The following is a 3,097-nucleotide window of genomic DNA, read 5'->3' on the forward strand; positions in this document are numbered from 1 at the left end:
TTTTGATGTGTAAATATTTTGGATTCATATTTTGAGAAACTTTTCCGCTGCTTGTAAATTATAATGACTCAATTATTTATCCAAAGGTATTTCCTTATTTATTTCTCTGTTTTATTTTAATTTCTTTTGAAAAAAAAAATACACCCTCGCTTTGAAAAACGGGGTGTTACAGTATCGAATTTATGGAATTTAATAAAATTCAATTGGTGAGTTTTATGAATATGTTGATTTAATTTGAATTTCAATCATTTTTAATTTCATTAACAAATTATAAGTGTTTTATTGTTATTGTTATTATTATTATTATTTAATATCATGTTCTTTTATGCGTTTGACTAGTATTTAATATAATTATAACATTAGTTTTAGTAATTATTGGTTTTATTGAAAAATAAATAAAGGGACCAATGGGTATAAGCATGTGTAAACCCTAATTGTTAATAAAATAAAAAAAACCAAATAAAAAAAAAAAACGAATTGGACGGGCAGCTCTAAAACAAAAGAGGAAACACAATAACAACCTATCATTTTGCACCGGTGATCAATAACTGTTTCAGAAACGTTTCTCCATTTTTCGCAAAATTTCAGTATGTTTTTTTACTCATTTAATTTAAGATATTTGTGTGGTAGTTGATATTTGTCATTATTGTGATGTTGGATGTTGAATGAAATTATGTGTATATGTTTGATTAGACGAATTTAAGTGATGTGATAATAAAATATGGATGCATGGTATGATATATGCTTACATGATGATAATGATGATTTTTTATTGATGATAGTGATGTTATAAAATTGTGATGAGTTTATATGATGATCATGATTATTTATGATTAATGATATTGCAAAATTGTGATGAAAATATTGAAGTACCCCATACTTGATGAGATAGTGATGATTCCTAAAGACGATGCTCTTAATGGAGTAGTCTAAGCTAACATGGGGAGAAAATAAATATTGAGAATTTGTGAAATGAAGATTATTTTGTCATCATATAGGTAGGGTCTGACAAGCCTAGTGATTCCGGGGAAGTACAATTGAATCAGCCTGATTGTGGCGGTCTGCAGTTGAGCCTTAAGGCATGATTGTTAGACCTTGTAGGTATTCGGGTGGGGAATTCCTAGGTGACTTGGAGGTCACACTCCAATTGTCGGGAGCTACCATGCAACACACATACACCTCAACTGTCATGTATATGTGTCTCCGGTTGAGTTGAGGGGATCTATGAGCACATGGCCAATTTGAATTGACCGTCCACCGGGATGGTGGCATAGTATTAAGGCTCCTAACCAAGTACTTCAGAGTTAGAATGGTATCACATTGTGAAGTAGAGTTAAACTCATGCATAGCATTACATTTTCTTGTGATTGTTTTGTCATGATTAATATGTATTATGCGTGATAATAATGTATGTGATGATTTGATGTTGCAGTGAAGTGTATTGATTCTTCTTGATTTTGACTATATAATGTGATGTTTTTCCTTGAAGAATGTTTGTGTAATGATACACTTTATTGATGATTAATTGCGTGTTCTTCTTATTTATATCATACTATCAACATGATTTCAAAACTCACCTCCTTCGTTGTTTGTGTTTGACTGGCTTGGCCCTGCGTTTGCAAAATCGCAGTTATTCCAGGTTAATGAGTCTCGAAGTTCAAGTTTGGGAGAAACCGCGCTCTAATAGGTGATACCGAGAATTAAGAGTTGTAATGTGTATTATACTTATGTTACAAATGACTTTTTATATGAAAACTTAGTACGAGTAAGTCTTGGGAATTAAATCAAGAAATTCTAGTTCATTCAAGTTCATTGATATTGCATTGTTTTAATTGAGGAACAAAGTTCAATTGTTACATGTCTATTTAGAGAAACGTGATATCCTAAATTAGATATTAAAGTTTTTATTCTCTTTAACAAATTTCTTTATCCGCTGCAACTTTTCTTCAAATAATTTAGTAAAAATTATTATACATGTTATTTTAGGGTTTAGGGTGTCACATAGGCGAGTTTCGAAATCATGATGATAATATGATACAAGTAAAAAGAACACGCAAACAATCATAATAGAACCGTCTCATTACACAAACATGCCTCAAGAAAATATCACATTAAAAAGACAAAATCACTGAAGGAAAGTCAATAAATTTCACTATAACATCAAATCGTCTAAGATAAATTATCAGGACACACGATACATATTAATCACAACAAAACAATCACAATATAATGCAATGTTATGCATGAGCTTAAACTCTATTTCACAATGTGGTACCATTCTAACACTGAAGTATTTGATTAGGAGGCTTGATCTTATGCCATCATCCCAGTGAACTAACAATTCAAATTGGCCTTGTCCTCATAGATCCCCTGAACTCAACCCGAGACACCTATACGCGACAGTCGAGGTAAATGTGTGTTGCATGATAGCTCCCAACATTGGGAGTGCTATCTCCAAGTCACTTAGGAATTCTCCACCTGAATACCTCCAAGGTCTAACAATCTTGCCTTAAGATTCAACAGCAGAACGCCACGATCGGTCTTAATGGAATAAAATAATATTCATTTCACAAATTCTCAATATTTATTTTCTCCCCTCGTTGACCTATGATACTCCATTAAGACCGTCACCTCAAACACAAATTGGAATCACCATTATTTCATCAACGATGGGGTTACTTCAATATTCTCATCACAAATTTGCAACATAACTATCATTAATCATATCTCATCAGATTTACTCATCAAAATTTTATGGCATCACTATCATCAATCATAAATCATCACATTAACTTCTCACAAATTTATAACATCATTATTATTAATTATACATCATCATAATCACATAAACTTATCAAAATGCATCCACCTTTTACTATCACATCACATAAACACGTCTAATCAAACATATACATAAAATTCATTCGACATCCAATATCATAATAGTAACAAATATCACACATTTAATAAAAATAAATCAAACATCCCAATAATATCAAATGTCACACATATAATGAAGATAAATCAATCAGCACCTTATAAATATTTATATTCCACATTTTAATCTCACAATTCCTATATTTTTATATTAATCAAT

Source organism: Cicer arietinum, unplaced genomic scaffold (genome assembly GCF_000331145.2).
Source record: "Cicer arietinum cultivar CDC Frontier isolate Library 1 unplaced genomic scaffold, Cicar.CDCFrontier_v2.0 Ca_scaffold_5784_v2.0, whole genome shotgun sequence".
NCBI classification, from domain to species: Eukaryota; Viridiplantae; Streptophyta; class Magnoliopsida; order Fabales; family Fabaceae; genus Cicer; species Cicer arietinum.